Source organism: Hyla sarda, unplaced genomic scaffold (genome assembly GCF_029499605.1).
Source record: "Hyla sarda isolate aHylSar1 unplaced genomic scaffold, aHylSar1.hap1 scaffold_1140, whole genome shotgun sequence".
NCBI classification, from domain to species: Eukaryota; Metazoa; Chordata; class Amphibia; order Anura; family Hylidae; genus Hyla; species Hyla sarda.
Window position 1 is genome coordinate 30882 of NW_026607761.1, and position 23957 is coordinate 54838.

A 23957-nucleotide genomic window follows, 5' to 3' on the forward strand; every position below is an offset into this window, starting at 1 on the left:
ATCGCTTCTCGGCCTTTTGGCTAAGATCAAGTGTAGTATCTGTTCTTATCAGTTTAATATCTGATACGTCCCCTATCTGGGGACCATATATTAAATGGATTTTTGAGAACGGGGGCCGATTTCGAAGCTTGCTTCCGTCGCCCTATGCATTGACCCGATATGGCAGTATCTTCGGGTACAGTGCACCACCCCCTTACAGGGTTAAAAAGAAAGATTCCTACTTTCATTGCTACCTGCTTGCTGGCTAGCCAGCTAGCCAGCCCTGTGGGCCTTGCTGCTGCTGCAGCCAATAAACAAAAGGTGGTGCTGCTGCTGCTTCTGCTGCTTCTGCTTCTGCTTGTGTCTGGCCCCTGTTGGAGCGTCCAGGCACAGGACTTCTGCTGCTGCTGACTAAATGGCCTCCTTAATTGGATCATTTGAGTAGCCAGCACACCTGTGCAGGTAGGGCATGACATGATAGGCAGCTGCCTTGATAGCGGGTGGGTGCTGAATGTTCCTAATTGACAAAATAAGATTAATGCTTATGAAGAAATATAAAATCTCATCCCTTCCCCAATATCGCGCCACACCCCTACCCCTTAATTCCCTGGTTGAACGTGATGGACATATGTCTTTTTTCGACCGTACTAACTATGTAACTATGTAACATAACATGGGGGGGGGGGGGGTCTCCTGGCTGTTCACACAGGTGTGTCATTGCTGTACATTGACCATGCATTGCTTCTGTGGTATTGCAAAGGCAAAGACAAATGCTTCCAGCCATCCATTGCACTAATGGATTGGTCATCAGCTGGCTGTCTATGTCCCGCATCAATATAGACCAAAGTACAGAGGGTTAGGCTATGCTATTGTGCACCTACCTGATGCATCAGAAGGTGCGAGGCCCTTGCTAAATTCTGTGCACAGACTTTGAGATCTATGCTTTAGACTGTATCTAAACCTGCTCCAACATGGACTGACATTCTGGCCTACTTTCAGCCGATGCGACTTGTCTGTCGCTGAACAGTCGCTTTTTATGTATTCAGCACCTATGTATAATGTTGTAAAAATGCTCTAGAAGCTAAAGTCGCAGAAATGTCACACATATTTGGCCTGCAACTTTCTGTGCGACAAATTCAGACAGGAAAAATCAGTATAAATCCTTAGAAAATTATCCCCCAGTGTCTCCATCTGCTGGCGGTATTGAATAAGCATTGCTGCACTGATGGGGTATGCATTAGACGAAAAAAAAGAAGAAAAAGAAGAATAATACGCCCAGAAAAGAGGCGAAAAGGAGAAAAACGTAAAAAAACGTGAAAAAAAAGTAAGAGGAAGAGAAGGGAAAAAAAGGTGGAAATGGGTTTAAAAGTGATTTCGGCGGAGAAATATATATATATATATATATATATATATATATATATATATATATATATGCGCACACACACACATAGATATAAACGTATTCTCCGTTGAGATATTGCAGCCGCTGCTGTGTCCAGGCCCAGGAGCCTTAGCACTGTGCTGTGATGTCACTCAATACCACTGACATCACTAGGTGTAAACAACATCTCTCCTTTGCTGTGTATGTGACTATGGAGCTGTTTGGTGATGTCGTCTATTACGGCCTTCATAGAAGCAACAGGAGATTGTTGCATCCATCTTGAACCCTCAGAACTACAGTGCTATGATGTCACTCACTTCCACAGGCCTTGCAGAGTGTAAACAACAACAACCCAGCTTTGTTGTGTATGTAACCAAAGGGATTTGTGATGTCACCTAGAACCTTCACAGCAGCGACAGCTTTATGAGGAGCATCAGCACTGCTCTGCCTGAGCAGAACCATCACCGCCATAGGTTGTCAAATAACCCGGATTTAACCCACACAGGTAAGTCCAATGGGGTGCAGGCATGTCCTCTATGCTTACAGCTTCCCGTGGGTGTTGGTTTGATACCGTTTGGGGACAGCCAAGGAGGCATCTGCAGGCAACAAAGGTAGGTGTGTGCTTGTGTGTGTGTTTCCTATGCAGATCCTAAGCCCAGTGTCACATGCAAGTAGGAGGAGTAAGAAGGGTTCCTGGCAAATCCGGGTTATGGATTGCATTTAAAAAGGCCCCGTGGGAGTGCAATGGGCCCCTGTCTTGCTGCTTAGCAATAATGGTATGGGTTTAGGTTCTGCTGTGTGTACTGGTGGTTGACTGCCCCCCAGCCCAGAGTGTGCATGGAAAATTGTCTGGCAGCCTCCCTGACAGCAAGCAGTGATAGTGCCCATGAAGGGGACCTTGTTGGGCCCGCCCCCTTTCACGGTTATCGCTTCTCGGCCTTTTGGCTAAGATCAAGTGTAGTATCTGTTCTTATCAGTTTAATATCTGATACGTCCCCTATCTGGGGACCATATATTAAATGGATTTTTGAGAACGGGGGCCGATTTCGAAGCTTGCTTCCGTCGCCCTATGCATTGACCCGATATGGCAGTATCTTCGGGTACAGTGCACCACCCCCTTACAGGGTTAAAAAGAAAGATTCCTACTTTCATTGCTACCTGCTTGCTGGCTAGCCAGCTAGCCAGCCCTGTGGGCCTTGCTGCTGCTGCAGCCAATAAACAAAAGGTGGTGCTGCTGCTGCTTCTGCTGCTTCTGCTTCTGCTTGTGTCTGGCCCCTGTTGGAGCGTCCAGGCACAGGACTTCTGCTGCTGCTGACTAAATGGCCTCCTTAATTGGATCATTTGAGTAGCCAGCACACCTGTGCAGGTAGGGCATGACATGATAGGCAGCTGCCTTGATAGCGGGTGGGTGCTGAATGTTCCTAATTGACAAAATAAGATTAATGCTTATGAAGAAATATAAAATCTCATCCCTTCCCCAATATCGCGCCACACCCCTACCCCTTAATTCCCTGGTTGAACGTGATGGACATATGTCTTTTTTCGACCGTACTAACTATGTAACTATGTAACATAACATGGGGGGGGGGGGGGTCTCCTGGCTGTTCACACAGGTGTGTCATTGCTGTACATTGACCATGCATTGCTTCTGTGGTATTGCAAAGGCAAAGACAAATGCTTCCAGCCATCCATTGCACTAATGGATTGGTCATCAGCTGGCTGTCTATGTCCCGCATCAATATAGACCAAAGTACAGAGGGTTAGGCTATGCTATTGTGCACCTACCTGATGCATCAGAAGGTGCGAGGCCCTTGCTAAATTCTGTGCACAGACTTTGAGATCTATGCTTTAGACTGTATCTAAACCTGCTCCAACATGGACTGACATTCTGGCCTACTTTCAGCCGATGCGACTTGTCTGTCGCTGAACAGTCGCTTTTTATGTATTCAGCACCTATGTATAATGTTGTAAAAATGCTCTAGAAGCTAAAGTCGCAGAAATGTCACACATATTTGGCCTGCAACTTTCTGTGCGACAAATTCAGACAGGAAAAATCAGTATAAATCCTTAGAAAATTATCCCCCAGTGTCTCCATCTGCTGGCGGTATTGAATAAGCATTGCTGCACTGATGGGGTATGCATTAGACGAAAAAAAAGAAGAAAAAGAAGAATAATACGCCCAGAAAAGAGGTGAAAAGGAGAAAAACGTAAAAAAACGTGAAAAAAAAGTAAGAGGAAGAGAAGGGAAAAAAAGGTGGAAATGGGTTTAAAAGTGATTTCGGCGGAGAAATATATATATATATATATATATATATATATATATATATATATATATATATGCGCACACACACACATAGATATAAACGTATTCTCCGTTGAGATATTGCAGCCGCTGCTGTGTCCAGGCCCAGGAGCCTTAGCACTGTGCTGTGATGTCACTCAATACCACTGACATCACTAGGTGTAAACAACATCTCTCCTTTGCTGTGTATGTGACTATGGAGCTGTTTGGTGATGTCGTCTATTACGGCCTTCATAGAAGCAACAGGAGATTGTTGCATCCATCTTGAACCCTCAGAACTACAGTGCTATGATGTCACTCACTTCCACAGGCCTTGCAGAGTGTAAACAACAACAACCCAGCTTTGTTGTGTATGTAACCAAAGGGATTTGTGATGTCACCTAGAACCTTCACAGCAGCGACAGCTTTATGAGGAGCATCAGCACTGCTCTGCCTGAGCAGAACCATCACCGCCATAGGTTGTCAAATAACCCGGATTTAACCCACACAGGTAAGTCCAATGGGGTGCAGGCATGTCCTCTATGCTTACAGCTTCCCGTGGGTGTTGGTTTGATACCGTTTGGGGACAGCCAAGGAGGCATCTGCAGGCAACAAAGGTAGGTGTGTGCTTGTGTGTGTGTTTCCTATGCAGATCCTAAGCCCAGTGTCACATGCAAGTAGGAGGAGTAAGAAGGGTTCCTGGCAAATCCGGGTTATGGATTGCATTTAAAAAGGCCCCGTGGGAGTGCAATGGGCCCCTGTCTTGCTGCTTAGCAATAATGGTATGGGTTTAGGTTCTGCTGTGTGTACTGGTGGTTGACTGCCCCCCAGCCCAGAGTGTGCATGGAAAATTGTCTGGCAGCCTCCCTGACAGCAAGCAGTGATAGTGCCCATGAAGGGGACCTTGTTGGGCCCGCCCCTTTCACGGTTATCGCTTCTCGGCCTTTTGGCTAAGATCAAGTGTAGTATCTGTTCTTATCAGTAGGGGATACTTACCTGGCAGGGGAGATACCATGATCGCTACGGTCTGAAGAACTCCAAGCATTGTGGTAGAGATTTTGCGTAGTACGATTGCAGTACTTTTCGTTCTTATTAGAACCGCATTTCTCTAGAGCATACCACCTGAAGATCGTCTCCTGCCTGCCTCGGAACATCTGAAGAAGGAGAAGATCTTGAAGACTGCAGCTCCGGAAGAAGCCGACGAAGAACCTGGAAGAAGGGAATCGGCGGTGAATTCCGGAACAGCGGCGAAGAGGAAGGCGGCGCAGAATCTTTTCGAAGAAACTCGCTGCCTCTGGAGAAGGATTTGCATAGCTCCTCCCACCGGGACCGGATCTGCATAGCTCCTCCCACCCGGGAAAGAAGACTTTGCGAAGCCTCTCTCCACAAGCAAGCAAGGAAGCGGAAAAGAGCCTGCTGGAAGAAGCCATGGCCTCAACCAGCAAGTCCACCCAGGAGGCTGCAGGGCAAGGCCTGGAGGTCCAGCCCCAACCACAGCAAGCTTCAACCTCCACCACGGCAAGGCAGAAGGGCGGCAGAATTCCTAACCTGGAAGCTCCAACCCTGGAGCCCTGGATGAGGCAGACTGTTGCCTTGAAGCTCAAGCCCGTGGACGGAAGGGTGCCGGACATGTCCCACGACGTGTTCTGCAAGAAGATGCTGGCGGATCAAGGCTTCCCCACGGCTGACACCCTGGGAATAGCAACCTTCTTTTCGGGAATCTTCTACATCACCTTTGCCACCATTGGGACCTGTAGAAGATACTGGGAGGTGGTGAAAGCGGCGAGTCCCGAATCCCCTTTCTCTCGCTTTGTGGGCAACTGCCTTATTCAAAGAGAGGAGAGGCGGGTGACGGTCTCAATGCGGAACCCACACACCCCAGGCACGGACATCTCGACCTTCCTGAAGCGCTTCTGCACCGTGGTGAGGGAGCCCACCCGCATCCTGAACTCACTCGGATACTGGACCTGCAAGTGGTCTGTGGTCGTCAGACTCAACAAGAACCCTGCTTCTCCAGACGGACTACAGCACCTGCCAACGACATTTTCCTTGGGCAACTCCACAGGACTTATCTTCTACCCGGACATGCCGCAGACCTGCAGGAGATGTGGCAAGATGGGCCACGAGGGCAAGGACTGTACGGAGGATGCCTGCAGGTATTGCCGTGTGACAGGTCACACGACCAAGGACTGCCCCAAGAGCAAGACCTGCAACCTCTGCGGACTGGCAGCCCACAGCTACAAGGACTGCCCCCAGAGGGAGAGAACATGGGCATCTGTGGCAGCGAAAGCACCGAAGCCAGCCCCAGCTCCGGAGCCAACACCACGGATGGCCAAGCCGACCAAGGAGGGTAAGAAGGCGAAAGCCACCACCCCTGCCCCGTCCCGCCCCTCCCCTGCCCCTCCCGCCCCATCCCCTGCCCCTCCCGCCCCATCCCCTGCCCCTCCCGCCCCATCTCCTGCCCCATCCCGCCCCACCCCTGCCCCATCCCGCCCCACCCCTGCCCCATCCCGCCCCACCCCTGCCCCATCCCGTCCCACTCCTGCCCCATCCCGTCCCACCCCTGCCCCTCCTGCCCCATCCCGTCCCACCCCTGCCCCTCCTGCCCCATCCCGCCCCACCCCTGCCCCCCGTACCCCACCCCGGCCCACCCCTGCCCCGTCCTCCCCTGCCCGGCCCACCCCTGCCCCGTCCTCCCCTGCCCGGCCCACCCCTGCCCCGTCCTCCCCTGCCCGGGCACTCTCTCCTGCCCCCCGCCCCACCCAGCCTCCTTTCTCTCCTGGCCCAGCAGCACCTAACCCCCCTCCAGCTGCTGGTGCCCGCCCTTCGGAGGACTTTCCTGTGCTTCCTCCCCCAGGTACCATACAGAGGAAGAGGAAAGGAAGGGACAACGCATCAGAAGAGTCCCACAAAAGAAAGATAATCGAGACCTGCGAGACCCCTCAAGCTTCAGACGAGGAGGAGGAGGAGATGGAGCAGGTCTGCGAGAGCCTTGAAGCTTCAGAAGGAGAGGAGGTGATGGAGCAGGCCCAAGTGGAGCAGGTCCAAGCAGAGCCAGTCCAAGCTCAATCTATGGAGGAGCTGCTGCAGGACCCAGAGGTCAAGAAAATCCTGGACACTCCGTCCAACACAGTCTACGACGAATTCTTGGAAGGGCGCTACGAGAAGCCACAGGAGCCGACAGGCGCCAGAGAAGAGGACCCGTCCGACCAGACTGGTAACTAGTATCAGAACTAACCTCTCTTTTTATTCCCATGGCTGATCTCAACATCTTCTGCATTAATGTGAGGAGTATTAGAGCTTGGTTTAGATTTCAGACTGTTCTTACGTTCTTAGATTCCCAGAGGTGTGATGTTTACATGTTGCAGGAATGTGCTTTGTCTGCTTCTAGGTCTTACAACCATCTGGCCAGGCAGTGGCCTCACGGCCCTTCCTACTGGTCTGGTGGGGGCGACAATAGGTCTGCGGGGGTGGCCATCCTGATCAGGGGAGGTAACTTTGCACTTGATTCCGTCCGGGAGCTCGTCTGTGGCAGACTTCTTGTCGCAGACGGTTCCTGGGCGGGTGAGCCCGTGCGGCTCATCAACGTGTATGCCTCCCCTGAGAGGGATGTCCGACTGGAGGTTCTCCAGGCCCTGCGGGCTGAACTCGCCACCACTAGAGCAGTAGTGTTGGGTGGTGACTTCAACTGCCCCATTGAGGTGGACGGGCGCAGTTCTGGCACATCCGCCAACCTGGACGTGACGTCTAAACTGCTGATCGAGATGGTGACGGAGGCATCCTTGCAGGACGTTGTCGGGTCCGTCGGGAACGGCTCCGTAAACTATACGTGGAGCCGCCCCGATGGCTCGCTCCGTTCTCGGATAGACTTCATCTTCACTTCGAGAGCAGTCAGAAAGGTGTCGTACTCTATGGTCCCCTGCTTCTTCTCTGACCACAGGGCCATTCGATTCCGGGGGACTCTGGGCCATGGATTCCCACCTGGCCCGGGCTCCTGGAAGTTGAATTGTGCCCTGTTGGAGCAGAGGGAGGTCATGGAGGAACTTAGGGATGCTTACCTTGTATGGCGAAATGACAAATGTCTGTTCAAGTGCATCAGCGATTGGTGGGAATATGTTAAAGTCGAATTCCGTTGTTTCTTTCAGGCAAAAGGCAGACAACAGGCGTGTGCGAAGAAGTGGGACTTGAGGAAACTGCAGCGCGAGCTGCGGTCCCTGCAGGACCTGCTCCAGTGTGGCTGGGACGTCAGGGAGGAGCTGGAGGAGACCAAAAAGAGCTTGAAAAGGCACTTTGAGGAGGAATCCAAGCGAATCGTCTTTCGTTCCAAGGTGGAGAACCTGGAGAAGGGTGAGAAATGTAACTCTTTCTTTTTCAGGAAGCTCCATGCCGGCCACACGCCCCTGACTGAGCTACGAGATGAGACCGGACACATGAGGAGCGGCAAGGAGGAAGTGATGGGGGTCGTCCACGACTTCTACAGCAACCTCTACGCCCCCAAGTCATCCGACCCCGAAGCCGCCGAGAGGTTCCTGTCAGGTGTCACTAACGTTGTTGATCCCGCAGGTGCGGCGGCAATGGACGATCCCTTGACGGTGGGGGAGCTGCTCTCTGCCGCTAAATCCTTTAAGCCCGGCAGGACCCCGGGCAGTGACGGTCTCCCGGCCGAGCTCTACGTAGCGCTGGGTGACCTGATCTGTCCGGACCTGTTGGAGGTGTACGAGGAGATGGTGGTGGGGGGCAGAATGCCTCCGTCGTTGAGGGAAGGGATGATCACGATCTTGTATAAGCGGAAGGGGGAGAGATGTGACCTGAAAAACTGGCGTCCCATCTCTCTCCTGAACGTGGACTACAAGATCCTCGCCAAGGTGCTGGCCAACAGGCTGAAACCTGTCATGGGGCAGATCGTCCATCCGGACCAGACCTGCAGCATTCCTGGCCGCAGGATTGCCGACAGCCTTGCCCTTGTGAGAGACACGGTCCATTACATCCAGGACCGCGGGGGCCGCGCCGCCCTGGTCAGCTTAGATCAGGAGAAGGCGTTCGACCGTGTCTCCCACGCATTCATGGACAGGGTTTTGCGCAGGCTGGGTCTGGGGAAGATGTTTTGCTCTTTTGTTAACGTTATGTATTTTGACATTTACAGCACGGTGTTGGTGAACGGCTGGAAGACTGACCCCTTTTCCATTCTTTCAGGGGTTAGACAAGGCTGCCCTCTTTCACCTCTCCTTTTTGTTTGTGTTATAGAGCTCTTCGCTGAGACTATCCGGCAGAATGGAGAGATCAGAGGGATCACCGCACCAGGACCAGATCGCCACGAGGTCAAGTGCTCGCTCTACATGGACGACGTGACCGTCTTCTGCGCTGACCAGCGTTCGGTGACTGCACTCGTCCAGACCTGCGAGGACTTCGGCAGAGCTTCGGGGGCAAAAGTCAACTGCGGGAAGTCGGAGGCCATGCTCTTCGGGGAATGGCACCTGGCTTCTCCCGCCCCCTTCCCCTTTGCCGTTAAGCCGGACTTCATTCAAATTCTTGGAGTCTGGTTCGGGAAGGAAGGAGCGGCCCTTAAGTCTTGGCAAGACCGACTAGGAAGGATAAACTCGAAGATCGGACTGTGGAGCTCCAGAAAGCTCACGATGGAAGGCAAGGCACTTGTCCTGCGGAGTGAAGTTTTGCCTGTGCTCCAATATACCGCACAGGCCTGGCCTCCCCATACCACCGTTTGCAAGGCCATCACCCGGACAGTGTTTGGCTTCGTCTGGGGCAAAATGGACAGAGTCAAGAGGACCGTGATGTACAAGGAACCCCGCAAGGGTGGGAAGGGAATACCCGACATCCCCGCCCTGCTGAGGGCCTCCTTTGCATGTGTCACGGTGCAGCGGACTCTTGTAGAAAAGACTGGCTCAGCGGGCAGGTCCATGTCTCGCTTGCTTCTCATGCCCCTCTGGAGACAGCTGGGCTGGGACAAGTGGGACAGCTCCATCCCTTACAACTGGAACACTCCCTGGTTCTATGGGGATGTTGTCCGGTTTGTGAGGGAGCACCAGCTGGAAGGACTGAAACCAGACCTATGGAAGCCAAAGACAATCCACAAGCTCATCCGAGCTAAGGACTCGACCGAGCTGGTTCCGGGACTCCCCGCAGCCACTGCAGAGACAGTTTGGAACAATGTGGCCTCAAAGCGGCTTACCAATGGACACAAGGACTTGTCGTGGATGGCCGTCATGGGAGGTCTCTCTCTCAGGTCATTCATGCATGCCCGCAACCTGTGCAAGACCCGGTACTGCCCCCGTTGCCCCTACGTGGAGGAAACATCTTTCCACGTGTTTTGGCAGTGCCCCTTTGCACAGGGTCTGTTGGACGCCCTAGAACAGGAACTCAGAGACTCAGTGCCCAGGAGCTGCCTATCGTACCATTCGGTGCTTTACGGCCTGTTCCCTGGGACCCACGACGGGGAGGCCATCCAGGAGGCCTGGCGCCTTATGAACTGTTTTAAGGACGCAGTGTGGCTCTCCAGGAACCGCCTCGTGATCAACAGGGAAAACATGTCCGTCCGGGACTGCCGCAGGTTCATCAAGAACCTGCTTAGAGACTATTCCATCTTGGACAGCTCGGCCGTTGATGAGGAAGAAGAGGAGTGAAGACCCCTCTCCTTCTCCCATGTCTCCCTGAAGATACAGCCCAACAGTTTGGCCCTGTGATCCGCCCCCTCCCTACCCCCACATAGTCGCCCACACCCCTACCCCGATCACAGATTGTATTATTTGGTTTTTGTTTGATCTCTTGTGCTTTTCTATTGCAGGATTGAGCTGAATGTTAGAGTAGCATGGTGTGCGATGTATAGCTTAGGGAACCTTTGCTGTGTATTGTACTATCATGCTTTGTGTGACTGTAATTTATTGTACGACTTGTAATGACTGAACGGAAAATAAAGCTCTTTCAATCAAAAAAATCTGTTCTTATCAGTTTAATATCTGATACGTCCCCTATCTGGGGACCATATATTAAATGGATTTTTGAGAACGGGGGCCGATTTCGAAGCTTGCTTCCGTCGCCCTATGCATTGACCCGATATGGCAGTATCTTCGGGTACAGTGCACCACCCCCTTACAGGGTTAAAAAGAAAGATTCCTACTTTCATTGCTACCTGCTTGCTGGCTAGCCAGCTAGCCAGCCCTGTGGGCCTTGCTGCTGCTGCAGCCAATAAACAAAAGGTGGTGCTGCTGCTGCTTCTGCTGCTTCTGCTTCTGCTTGTGTCTGGCCCCTGTTGGAGCGTCCAGGCACAGGACTTCTGCTGCTGCTGACTAAATGGCCTCCTTAATTGGATCATTTGAGTAGCCAGCACACCTGTGCAGGTAGGGCATGACATGATAGGCAGCTGCCTTGATAGCGGGTGGGTGCTGAATGTTCCTAATTGACAAAATAAGATTAATGCTTATGAAGAAATATAAAATCTCATCCCTTCCCCAATATCGCGCCACACCCCTACCCCTTAATTCCCTGGTTGAACGTGATGGACATATGTCTTTTTTCGACCGTACTAACTATGTAACTATGTAACATAACATGGGGGGGGGGGGGTCTCCTGGCTGTTCACACAGGTGTGTCATTGCTGTACATTGACCATGCATTGCTTCTGTGGTATTGCAAAGGCAAAGACAAATGCTTCCAGCCATCCATTGCACTAATGGATTGGTCATCAGCTGGCTGTCTATGTCCCGCATCAATATAGACCAAAGTACAGAGGGTTAGGCTATGCTATTGTGCACCTACCTGATGCATCAGAAGGTGCGAGGCCCTTGCTAAATTCTGTGCACAGACTTTAAGATCTATGCTTTAGACTGTATCTAAACCTGCTCCAACATGGACTGACATTCTGGCCTACTTTCAGCCGATGCGACTTGTCTGTCGCTGAACAGTCGCTTTTTATGTATTCAGCACCTATGTATAATGTTGTAAAAATGCTCTAGAAGCTAAAGTCGCAGAAATGTCACACATATTTGGCCTGCAACTTTCTGTGCGACAAATTCAGACAGGAAAAATCAGTATAAATCCTTAGAAAATTATCCCCCAGTGTCTCCATCTGCTGGCGGTATTGAATAAGCATTGCTGCACTGATGGGGTATGCATTAGACGAAAAAAAAGAAGAAAAAGAAGAATAATACGCCCAGAAAAGAGGCGAAAAGGAGAAAAACGTAAAAAAACGTGAAAAAAAAGTAAGAGGAAGAGAAGGGAAAAAAAGGTGGAAATGGGTTTAAAAGTGATTTCGGCGGAGAAATATATATATATATATATATATATATATATATATATATATATATATATGCGCACACACACACATAGATATAAACGTATTCTCCGTTGAGATATTGCAGCCGCTGCTGTGTCCAGGCCCAGGAGCCTTAGCACTGTGCTGTGATGTCACTCAATACCACTGACATCACTAGGTGTAAACAACATCTCTCCTTTGCTGTGTATGTGACTATGGAGCTGTTTGGTGATGTCGTCTATTACGGCCTTCATAGAAGCAACAGGAGATTGTTGCATCCATCTTGAACCCTCAGAACTACAGTGCTATGATGTCACTCACTTCCACAGGCCTTGCAGAGTGTAAACAACAACAACCCAGCTTTGTTGTGTATGTAACCAAAGGGATTTGTGATGTCACCTAGAACCTTCACAGCAGCGACAGCTTTATGAGGAGCATCAGCACTGCTCTGCCTGAGCAGAACCATCACCGCCATAGGTTGTCAAATAACCCGGATTTAACCCACACAGGTAAGTCCAATGGGGTGCAGGCATGTCCTCTATGCTTACAGCTTCCCGTGGGTGTTGGTTTGATACCGTTTGGGGACAGCCAAGGAGGCATCTGCAGGCAACAAAGGTAGGTGTGTGCTTGTGTGTGTGTTTCCTATGCAGATCCTAAGCCCAGTGTCACATGCAAGTAGGAGGAGTAAGAAGGGTTCCTGGCAAATCCGGGTTATGGATTGCATTTAAAAAGGCCCCGTGGGAGTGCAATGGGCCCCTGTCTTGCTGCTTAGCAATAATGGTATGGGTTTAGGTTCTGCTGTGTGTACTGGTGGTTGACTGCCCCCCAGCCCAGAGTGTGCATGGAAAATTGTCTGGCAGCCTCCCTGACAGCAAGCAGTGATAGTGCCCATGAAGGGGACCTTGTTGGGCCCGCCCCTTTCACGGTTATCGCTTCTCGGCCTTTTGGCTAAGATCAAGTGTAGTATCTGTTCTTATCAGTTTAATATCTGATACGTCCCCTATCTGGGGACCATATATTAAATGGATTTTTGAGAACGGGGGCCGATTTCGAAGCTTGCTTCCGTCGCCCTATGCATTGACCCGATATGGCAGTATCTTCGGGTACAGTGCACCACCCCCTTACAGGGTTAAAAAGAAAGATTCCTACTTTCATTGCTACCTGCTTGCTGGCTAGCCAGCTAGCCAGCCCTGTGGGCCTTGCTGCTGCTGCAGCCAATAAACAAAAGGTGGTGCTGCTGCTGCTTCTGCTGCTTCTGCTTCTGCTTGTGTCTGGCCCCTGTTGGAGCGTCCAGGCACAGGACTTCTGCTGCTGCTGACTAAATGGCCTCCTTAATTGGATCATTTGAGTAGCCAGCACACCTGTGCAGGTAGGGCATGACATGATAGGCAGCTGCCTTGATAGCGGGTGGGTGCTGAATGTTCCTAATTGACAAAATAAGATTAATGCTTATGAAGAAATATAAAATCTCATCCCTTCCCCAATATCGCGCCACACCCCTACCCCTTAATTCCCTGGTTGAACGTGATGGACATATGTCTTTTTTCGACCGTACTAACTATGTAACTATGTAACATAACATGGGGGGGGGGGGGGGTCTCCTGGCTGTTCACACAGGTGTGTCATTGCTGTACATTGACCATGCATTGCTTCTGTGGTATTGCAAAGGCAAAGACAAATGCTTCCAGCCATCCATTGCACTAATGGATTGGTCATCAGCTGGCTGTCTATGTCCCGCATCAATATAGACCAAAGTACAGAGGGTTAGGCTATGCTATTGTGCACCTACCTGATGCATCAGAAGGTGCGAGGCCCTTGCTAAATTCTGTGCACAGACTTTGAGATCTATGCTTTAGACTGTATCTAAACCTGCTCCAACATGGACTGACATTCTGGCCTACTTTCAGCCGATGCGACTTGTCTGTCGCTGAACAGTCGCTTTTTATGTATTCAGCACCTATGTATAATGTTGTAAAAATGCTCTAGAAGCTAAAGTCGCAGAAATGTCACACATATTTGGCCTGCAACTTTCTGTGCGACAAATTCAGACAGGAAAAATCAGTATAAATCCTTAGAAAATTATCCCCCAGTGTCTCCATCTGCTGGCGGTATTGAATAAGCATTGCTGCACTGATGGGGTATGCATTAGACGAAAAAAAAGAAGAAAAAGAAGAATAATACGCCCAGAAAAGAGGCGAAAAGGAGAAAAACGTAAAAAAACGTGAAAAAAAAGTAAGAGGAAGAGAAGGGAAAAAAAGGTGGAAATGGGTTTAAAAGTGATTTCGGCGGAGAATATATATATATATATATATATATATATATATATATATATATATATATGCGCACACACACACATAGATATAAACGTATTCTCCGTTGAGATATTGCAGCCGCTGCTGTGTCCAGGCCCAGGAGCCTTAGCACTGTGCTGTGATGTCACTCAATACCACTGACATCACTAGGTGTAAACAACATCTCTCCTTTGCTGTGTATGTGACTATGGAGCTGTTTGGTGATGTCGTCTATTACGGCCTTCATAGAAGCAACAGGAGATTGTTGCATCCATCTTGAACCCTCAGAACTACAGTGCTATGATGTCACTCACTTCCACAGGCCTTGCAGAGTGTAAACAACAACAACCCAGCTTTGTTGTGTATGTAACCAAAGGGATTTGTGATGTCACCTAGAACCTTCACAGCAGCGACAGCTTTATGAGGAGCATCAGCACTGCTCTGCCTGAGCAGAACCATCACCGCCATAGGTTGTCAAATAACCCGGATTTAACCCACACAGGTAAGTCCAATGGGGTGCAGGCATGTCCTCTATGCTTACAGCTTCCCGTGGGTGTTGGTTTGATACCGTTTGGGGACAGCCAAGGAGGCATCTGCAGGCAACAAAGGTAGGTGTGTGCTTGTGTGTGTGTTTCCTATGCAGATCCTAAGCCCAGTGTCACATGCAAGTAGGAGGAGTAAGAAGGGTTCCTGGCAAATCCGGGTTATGGATTGCATTTAAAAAGGCCCCGTGGGAGTGCAATGGGCCCCTGTCTTGCTGCTTAGCAATAATGGTATGGGTTTAGGTTCTGCTGTGTGTACTGGTGGTTGACTGCCCCCCAGCCCAGAGTGTGCATGGAAAATTGTCTGGCAGCCTCCCTGACAGCAAGCAGTGATAGTGCCCATGAAGGGGACCTTGTTGGGCCCGCCCCTTTCACGGTTATCGCTTCTCGGCCTTTTGGCTAAGATCAAGTGTAGTATCTGTTCTTATCAGTTTAATATCTGATACGTCCCCTATCTGGGGACCATATATTAAATGGATTTTTGAGAACGGGGGCCGATTTCGAAGCTTGCTTCCGTCGCCCTATGCATTGACCCGATATGGCAGTATCTTCGGGTACAGTGCACCACCCCCTTACAGGGTTAAAAAGAAAGATTCCTACTTTCATTGCTACCTGCTTGCTGGCTAGCCAGCTAGCCAGCCCTGTGGGCCTTGCTGCTGCTGCAGCCAATAAACAAAAGGTGGTGCTGCTGCTGCTTCTGCTGCTTCTGCTTCTGCTTGTGTCTGGCCCCTGTTGGAGCGTCCAGGCACAGGACTTCTGCTGCTGCTGACTAAATGGCCTCCTTAATTGGATCATTTGAGTAGCCAGCACACCTGTGCAGGTAGGGCATGACATGATAGGCAGCTGCCTTGATAGCGGGTGGGTGCTGAATGTTCCTAATTGACAAAATAAGATTAATGCTTATGAAGAAATATAAAATCTCATCCCTTCCCCAATATCGCGCCACACCCCTACCCCTTAATTCCCTGGTTGAACGTGATGGACATATGTCTTTTTTCGACCGTACTAACTATGTAACTATGTAACATAACATGGGGGGGGGGGGGTCTCCTGGCTGTTCACACAGGTGTGTCATTGCTGTACATTGACCATGCATTGCTTCTGTGGTATTGCAAAGGCAAAGACAAATGCTTCCAGCCATCCATTGCACTAATGGATTGGTCATCAGCTGGCTGTCTATGTCCCGCATCAATATAGACCAAAGTACAGAGGGTTAGGCTATGCTATTGTGCACCTACCTGATGCATCAGAAGGTGCGAGGCCCTTGCTAAATTCTGTGCACAGACTTTGAGATCTATGCTTTAGACTGTATCTAAACCTGCTCCAACATGGACTGACATTCTGGCCTACTTTCAGCCGATGCGACTTGTCTGTCGCTGAACAGTCGCTTTTTATGTATTCAGCACCTATGTATAATGTTGTAAAAATGCTCTAGAAGCTAAAGTCGCAGAAATGTCACACATATTTGGCCTGCAACTTTCTGTGCGACAAATTCAGACAGGAAAAATCAGTATAAATCCTTAGAAAATTATCCCCCAGTGTCTCCATCTGCTGGCGGTATTGAATAAGCATTGCTGCACTGATGGGGTATGCATTAGACGAAAAAAAAGAAGAAAAAGAAGAATAATACGCCCAGAAAAGAGGCGAAAAGGAGAAAAACGTAAAAAAAACGTGAAAAAAAAGTAAGAGGAAGAGAAGGGAAAAAAAGGTGGAAATGGGTTTAAAAGTGATTTCGGCGGAGAATATATATATATATATATATATATATATATATATATATATATATATATGCGCACACACACACATAGATATAAACGTATTCTCCGTTGAGATATTGCAGCCGCTGCTGTGTCCAGGCCCAGGAGCCTTAGCACTGTGCTGTGATGTCACTCAATACCACTGACATCACTAGGTGTAAACAACATCTCTCCTTTGCTGTGTATGTGACTATGGAGCTGTTTGGTGATGTCGTCTATTACGGCCTTCATAGAAGCAACAGGAGATTGTTGCATCCATCTTGAACCCTCAGAACTACAGTGCTATGATGTCACTCACTTCCACAGGCCTTGCAGAGTGTAAACAACAACAACCCAGCTTTGTTGTGTATGTAACCAAAGGGATTTGTGATGTCACCTAGAACCTTCACAGCAGCGACAGCTTTATGAGGAGCATCAGCACTGCTCTGCCTGAGCAGAACCATCACCGCCATAGGTTGTCAAATAACCCGGATTTAACCCACACAGGTAAGTCCAATGGGGTGCAGGCATGTCCTCTATGCTTACAGCTTCCCGTGGGTGTTGGTTTGATACCGTTTGGGGACAGCCAAGGAGGCATCTGCAGGCAACAAAGGTAGGTGTGTGCTTGTGTGTGTGTTTCCTATGCAGATCCTAAGCCCAGTGTCACATGCAAGTAGGAGGAGTAAGAAGGGTTCCTGGCAAATCCGGGTTATGGATTGCATTTAAAAAGGCCCCGTGGGAGTGCAATGGGCCCCTGTCTTGCTGCTTAGCAATAATGGTATGGGTTTAGGTTCTGCTGTGTGTACTGGTGGTTGACTGCCCCCCAGCCCAGAGTGTGCATGGAAAATTGTCTGGCAGCCTCCCTGACAGCAAGCAGTGATAGTGCCCATGAAGGGGACCTTGTTGGGCCCGCCCCTTTCACGGTTATCGCTTCTCGGCCTTTTGGCTAAGATCAAGTGTAGTATCTGTTCTTATCAGTTTAATATCTGATACGTCCCCTATCTGGGGACCATATATTAAATGGATTTTTGAGAACGGGGGCCGATTTCGAAGCTTGCTTCCGTCGCCCTATGCATTGACCCGATATGGCAGTATCTTCGGGTACAGTGCACCACCCCCTTACAGGGTTAAAAAGAAAGATTCCTACTTTCATTGCTACCTGCTTGCTGGCTAGCCAGCTAGCCAGCCCTGTGGGCCTTGCTGCTGCTGCAGCCAATAAACAAAAGGTGGTGCTGCTGCTGCTTCTGCTGCTTCTGCTTCTGCTTGTGTCTGGCCCCTGTTGGAGCGTCCAGGCACAGGACTTCTGCTGCTGCTGACTAAATGGCCTCCTTAATTGGATCATTTGAGTAGCCAGCACACCTGTGCAGGTAGGGCATGACATGATAGGCAGCTGCCTTGATAGCGGGTGGGTGCTGAATGTTCCTAATTGACAAAATAAGATTAATGCTTATGAAGAAATATAAAATCTCATCCCTTCCCCAATATCGCGCCACACCCCTACCCCTTAATTCCCTGGTTGAACGTGATGGACATATGTCTTTTTTCGACCGTACTAACTATGTAACTATGTAACATAACATGGGGGGGGGGGGGGTCTCCTGGCTGTTCACACAGGTGTGTCATTGCTGTACATTGACCATGCATTGCTTCTGTGGTATTGCAAAGGCAAAGACAAATGCTTCCAGCCATCCATTGCACTAATGGATTGGTCATCAGCTGGCTGTCTATGTCCCGCATCAATATAGACCAAAGTACAGAGGGTTAGGCTATGCTATTGTGCACCTACCTGATGCATCAGAAGGTGCGAGGCCCTTGCTAAATTCTGTGCACAGACTTTGAGATCTATGCTTTAGACTGTATCTAAACCTGCTCCAACATGGACTGACATTCTGGCCTACTTTCAGCCGATGCGACTTGTCTGTCGCTGAACAGTCGCTTTTTATGTATTCAGCACCTATGTATAATGTTGTAAAAATGCTCTAGAAGCTAAAGTCGCAGAAATGTCACACATATTTGGCCTGCAACTTTCTGTGCGACAAATTCAGACAGGAAAAATCAGTATAAATCCTTAGAAAATTATCCCCCAGTGTCTCCATCTGCTGGCGGTATTGAATAAGCATTGCTGCACTGATGGGGTATGCATTAGACGAAAAAAAAGAAGAAAAAGAAGAATAATACGCCCAGAAAAGAGGCGAAAAGGAGAAAAACGTAAAAAAACGTGAAAAAAAAGTAAGAGGAAGAGAAGGGAAAAAAAGGTGGAAATGGGTTTAAAAGTGATTTCGGCGGAGAAATATATATATATATATATATATATATATATATATATATATATATATATATATGCGCACACACACACATAGATATAAACGTATTCTCCGTTGAGATATTGCAGCCGCTGCTGTGTCCAGGCCCAGGAGCCTTAGCACTGTGCTGTGATGTCACTCAATACCACTGACATCACTAGGTGTAAACAACATCTCTCCTTTGCTGTGTATGTGACTATGGAGCTGTTTGGTGATGTCGTCTATTACGGCCTTCATAGAAGCAACAGGAGATTGTTGCATCCATCTTGAACCCTCAGAACTACAGTGCTATGATGTCACTCACTTCCACAGGCCTTGCAGAGTGTAAACAACAACAACCCAGCTTTGTTGTGTATGTAACCAAAGGGATTTGTGATGTCACCTAGAACCTTCACAGCAGCGACAGCTTTATGAGGAGCATCAGCACTGCTCTGCCTGAGCAGAACCATCACCGCCATAGGTTGTCAAATAACCCGGATTTAACCCACACAGGTAAGTCCAATGGGGTGCAGGCATGTCCTCTATGCTTACAGCTTCCCGTGGGTGTTGGTTTGATACCGTTTGGGGACAGCCAAGGAGGCATCTGCAGGCAACAAAGGTAGGTGTGTGCTTGTGTGTGTGTTTCCTATGCAGATCCTAAGCCCAGTGTCACATGCAAGTAGGAGGAGTAAGAAGGGTTCCTGGCAAATCCGGGTTATGGATTGCATTTAAAAAGGCCCCGTGGGAGTGCAATGGGCCCCTGTCTTGCTGCTTAGCAATAATGGTATGGGTTTAGGTTCTGCTGTGTGTACTGGTGGTTGACTGCCCCCCAGCCCAGAGTGTGCATGGAAAATTGTCTGGCAGCCTCCCTGACAGCAAGCAGTGATAGTGCCCATGAAGGGGACCTTGTTGGGCCCGCCCCTTTCACGGTTATCGCTTCTCGGCCTTTTGGCTAAGATCAAGTGTAGTATCTGTTCTTATCAGTTTAATATCTGATACGTCCCCTATCTGGGGACCATATATTAAATGGATTTTTGAGAACGGGGGCCGATTTCGAAGCTTGCTTCCGTCGCCCTATGCATTGACCCGATATGGCAGTATCTTCGGGTACAGTGCACCACCCCCTTACAGGGTTAAAAAGAAAGATTCCTACTTTCATTGCTACCTGCTTGCTGGCTAGCCAGCTAGCCAGCCCTGTGGGCCTTGCTGCTGCTGCAGCCAATAAACAAAAGGTGGTGCTGCTGCTGCTTCTGCTGCTTCTGCTTCTGCTTGTGTCTGGCCCCTGTTGGAGCGTCCAGGCACAGGACTTCTGCTGCTGCTGACTAAATGGCCTCCTTAATTGGATCATTTGAGTAGCCAGCACACCTGTGCAGGTAGGGCATGACATGATAGGCAGCTGCCTTGATAGCGGGTGGGTGCTGAATGTTCCTAATTGACAAAATAAGATTAATGCTTATGAAGAAATATAAAATCTCATCCCTTCCCCAATATCGCGCCACACCCCTACCCCTTAATTCCCTGGTTGAACGTGATGGACATATGTCTTTTTTCGACCGTACTAACTATGTAACTATGTAACATAACATGGGGGGGGGGGGGTCTCCTGGCTGTTCACACAGGTGTGTCATTGCTGTACATTGACCATGCATTGCTTCTGTGGTATTGCAAAGGCAAAGACAAATGCTTCCAGCCATCCATTGCACTAATGGATTGGTCATCAGCTGGCTGTCTATGTCCCGCATCAATATAGACCAAAGTACAGAGGGTTAGGCTATGCTATTGTGCACCTACCTGATGCATCAGAAGGTGCGAGGCCCTTGCTAAATTCTGTGCACAGACTTTGAGATCTATGCTTTAGACTGTATCTAAACCTGCTCCAACATGGACTGACATTCTGGCCTACTTTCAGCCGATGCGACTTGTCTGTCGCTGAACAGTCGCTTTTTATGTATTCAGCACCTATGTATAATGTTGTAAAAATGCTCTAGAAGCTAAAGTCGCAGAAATGTCACACATATTTGGCCTGCAACTTTCTGTGCGACAAATTCAGACAGGAAAAATCAGTATAAATCCTTAGAAAATTATCCCCCAGTGTCTCCATCTGCTGGCGGTATTGAATAAGCATTGCTGCACTGATGGGGTATGCATTAGACGAAAAAAAAGAAGAAAAAGAAGAATAATACGCCCAGAAAAGAGGCGAAAAGGAGAAAAACGTAAAAAAACGTGAAAAAAAAGTAAGAGGAAGAGAAGGGAAAAAAAGGTGGAAATGGGTTTAAAAGTGATTTCGGCGGAGAAATATATATATATATATATATATATATATATATATATATATATATATGCGCACACACACACATAGATATAAACGTATTCTCCGTTGAGATATTGCAGCCGCTGCTGTGTCCAGGCCCAGGAGCCTTAGCACTGTGCTGTGATGTCACTCAATACCACTGACATCACTAGGTGTAAACAACATCTCTCCTTTGCTGTGTATGTGACTATGGAGCTGTTTGGTGATGTCGTCTATTACGGCCTTCATAGAAGCAACAGGAGATTGTTGCATCCATCTTGAACCCTCAGAACTACAGTGCTATGATGTCACTCACTTCCACAGGCCTTGCAGAGTGTAAACAACAACAACCCAGCTTTGTTGTGTATGTAACCAAAGGGATTTGTGATGTCACCTAGAACCTTCACAGCAGCGACAGCTTTATGAGGAGCATCAGCACTGCTCTGCCTGAGCAGAACCATCACCGCCATAGGTTGTCAAATAACCCGGATTTAACCCACACAGGTAAGTCCAATGGGGTGCAGGCATGTCCTCTATGCTTACAGCTTCCCGTGGGTGTTGGTTTGATACCGTTTGGGGACAGCCAAGGAGGCATCTGCAGGCAACAAAGGTAGGTGTGTGCTTGTGTGTGTGTTTCCTATGCAGATCCTAAGCCCAGTGTCACATGCAAGTAGGAGGAGTAAGAAGGGTTCCTGGCAAATCCGGGTTATGGATTGCATTTAAAAAGGCCCCGTGGGAGTGCAATGGGCCCCTGTCTTGCTGCTTAGCAATAATGGTATGGGTTTAGGTTCTGCTGTGTGTACTGGTGGTTGACTGCCCCCCAGCCCAGAGTGTGCATGGAAAATTGTCTGGCAGCCTCCCTGACAGCAAGCAGTGATAGTGCCCATGAAGGGGACCTTGTTGGGCCCGCCCCTTTCACGGTTATCGCTTCTCGGCCTTTTGGCTAAGATCAAGTGTAGTATCTGTTCTTATCAGTTTAATATCTGATACGTCCCCTATCTGGGGACCATATATTAAATGGATTTTTGAGAACGGGGGCCGATTTCGAAGCTTGCTTCCGTCGCCCTATGCATTGACCCGATATGGCAGTATCTTCGGGTACAGTGCACCACCCCCTTACAGGGTTAAAAAGAAAGATTCCTACTTTCATTGCTACCTGCTTGCTGGCTAGCCAGCTAGCCAGCCCTGTGGGCCTTGCTGCTGCTGCAGCCAATAAACAAAAGGTGGTGCTGCTGCTGCTTCTGCTGCTTCTGCTTCTGCTTGTGTCTGGCCCCTGTTGGAGCGTCCAGGCACAGGACTTCTGCTGCTGCTGACTAAATGGCCTCCTTAATTGGATCATTTGAGTAGCCAGCACACCTGTGCAGGTAGGGCATGACATGATAGGCAGCTGCCTTGATAGCGGGTGGGTGCTGAATGTTCCTAATTGACAAAATAAGATTAATGCTTATGAAGAAATATAAAATCTCATCCCTTCCCCAATATCGCGCCACACCCCTACCCCTTAATTCCCTGGTTGAACGTGATGGACATATGTCTTTTTTCGACCGTACTAACTATGTAACTATGTAACATAACATGGGGGGGGGGGGGGTCTCCTGGCTGTTCACACAGGTGTGTCATTGCTGTACATTGACCATGCATTGCTTCTGTGGTATTGCAAAGGCAAAGACAAATGCTTCCAGCCATCCATTGCACTAATGGATTGGTCATCAGCTGGCTGTCTATGTCCCGCATCAATATAGACCAAAGTACAGAGGGTTAGGCTATGCTATTGTGCACCTACCTGATGCATCAGAAGGTGCGAGGCCCTTGCTAAATTCTGTGCACAGACTTTGAGATCTATGCTTTAGACTGTATCTAAACCTGCTCCAACATGGACTGACATTCTGGCCTACTTTCAGCCGATGCGACTTGTCTGTCGCTGAACAGTCGCTTTTTATGTATTCAGCACCTATGTATAATGTTGTAAAAATGCTCTAGAAGCTAAAGTCGCAGAAATGTCACACATATTTGGCCTGCAACTTTCTGTGCGACAAATTCAGACAGGAAAAATCAGTATAAATCCTTAGAAAATTATCCCCCAGTGTCTCCATCTGCTGGCGGTATTGAATAAGCATTGCTGCACTGATGGGGTATGCATTAGACGAAAAAAAAGAAGAAAAAGAAGAATAATACGCCCAGAAAAGAGGCGAAAAGGAGAAAAACGTAAAAAAACGTGAAAAAAAAGTAAGAGGAAGAGAAGGGAAAAAAAGGTGGAAATGGGTTTAAAAGTGATTTCGGCGGAGAAATATATATATATATATATATATATATATATATATATATATATATGCGCACACACACACATAGATATAAACGTATTCTCCGTTGAGATATTGCAGCCGCTGCTGTGTCCAGGCCCAGGAGCCTTAGCACTGTGCTGTGATGTCACTCAATACCACTGACATCACTAGGTGTAAACAACATCTCTCCTTTGCTGTGTATGTGACTATGGAGCTGTTTGGTGATGTCGTCTATTACGGCCTTCATAGAAGCAACAGGAGATTGTTGCATCCATCTTGAACCCTCAGAACTACAGTGCTATGATGTCACTCACTTCCACAGGCCTTGCAGAGTGTAAACAACAACAACCCAGCTTTGTTGTGTATGTAACCAAAGGGATTTGTGATGTCACCTAGAACCTTCACAGCAGCGACAGCTTTATGAGGAGCATCAGCACTGCTCTGCCTGAGCAGAACCATCACCGCCATAGGTTGTCAAATAACCCGGATTTAACCCACACAGGTAAGTCCAATGGGGTGCAGGCATGTCCTCTATGCTTACAGCTTCCCGTGGGTGTTGGTTTGATACCGTTTGGGGACAGCCAAGGAGGCATCTGCAGGCAACAAAGGTAGGTGTGTGCTTGTGTG

General features: G+C 48.8%; 7 non-coding genes and 2 pseudogenes across 7 annotated transcripts; all 9 read left to right on the top strand.

The window, feature by feature from the left end:
- Positions 1–191, top strand: LOC130301881 (U2 spliceosomal RNA). Its single transcript, XR_008852222.1, has one exon. It is a non-coding gene; the product is annotated as a U2 spliceosomal RNA (small nuclear RNA).
- Positions 192–2285: 2094 nt separating this feature from the next.
- Positions 2286–2476, top strand: LOC130301882 (U2 spliceosomal RNA). Its single transcript, XR_008852223.1, has one exon. It is a non-coding gene; the product is annotated as a U2 spliceosomal RNA (small nuclear RNA).
- A 2095-nt stretch (positions 2477–4571) lies between these two features.
- LOC130301924 (U2 spliceosomal RNA) lies at positions 4572–4745 on the top strand (annotated as a pseudogene).
- Positions 4746–10570: 5825 nt separating this feature from the next.
- LOC130301922 (U2 spliceosomal RNA) lies at positions 10571–10743 on the top strand (annotated as a pseudogene).
- A 2092-nt stretch (positions 10744–12835) lies between these two features.
- Positions 12836–13026, top strand: LOC130301884 (U2 spliceosomal RNA). The gene has a single exon (XR_008852226.1). It is a non-coding gene; the product is annotated as a U2 spliceosomal RNA (small nuclear RNA).
- A 2093-nt stretch (positions 13027–15119) lies between these two features.
- LOC130301885 (U2 spliceosomal RNA) lies at positions 15120–15310 on the top strand. Its single transcript, XR_008852227.1, has one exon. It is a non-coding gene; the product is annotated as a U2 spliceosomal RNA (small nuclear RNA).
- A 2092-nt stretch (positions 15311–17402) lies between these two features.
- Positions 17403–17593, top strand: LOC130301886 (U2 spliceosomal RNA). The gene has a single exon (XR_008852228.1). It is a non-coding gene; the product is annotated as a U2 spliceosomal RNA (small nuclear RNA).
- Positions 17594–19690: 2097 nt separating this feature from the next.
- LOC130301887 (U2 spliceosomal RNA) lies at positions 19691–19881 on the top strand. Its single transcript, XR_008852229.1, has one exon. It is a non-coding gene; the product is annotated as a U2 spliceosomal RNA (small nuclear RNA).
- A 2090-nt stretch (positions 19882–21971) lies between these two features.
- Positions 21972–22162, top strand: LOC130301889 (U2 spliceosomal RNA). The gene has a single exon (XR_008852230.1). It is a non-coding gene; the product is annotated as a U2 spliceosomal RNA (small nuclear RNA).
- The last annotated feature ends 1795 nt before the right edge of the window (positions 22163–23957 follow it).